The following is a 439-nucleotide window of genomic DNA, read 5'->3' on the forward strand; positions in this document are numbered from 1 at the left end:
AATAACAACTGATAATATCCCTTTATTTTTGCCACAATGAGCCAAAAAAAAAAAAAAAACTCATCAGATGAAAAATCTTAGACAGGAGTGACCTGATCAAGTTAAAGACCACAGCTTTAAAAATAAATTGGCACTTGTTCGGTTAGCCAACAGCATAACCCGGACAAAGACTTTTGCCTTTTCTTCATCCTCCTCTGTGGTTTCTGACTGATGCCACTACTGATAAGGTACAAATTGTTCATGACTACTTGACAGAACATAACTTCAGAAACAACCAGAAACAGGCGGCCTGAGGGCCACATCCGGCCCGCAAGTGACCAAAATGCGGCACGCCAATTGGTTCACTCATCTCTGAAGTCTAAACCCCAGGTTATCTTCTTTAATTTATTTAAGTTCTTTTAGTTAAACATAGACGTGGTATCTACAGAAACTTCAGAAA

Source organism: Austrofundulus limnaeus, unplaced genomic scaffold, assembly GCF_001266775.1.
Source record: "Austrofundulus limnaeus strain Quisiro unplaced genomic scaffold, Austrofundulus_limnaeus-1.0 Scaffold162, whole genome shotgun sequence".
Taxonomy (NCBI): Eukaryota; Metazoa; Chordata; class Actinopteri; order Cyprinodontiformes; family Rivulidae; genus Austrofundulus; species Austrofundulus limnaeus.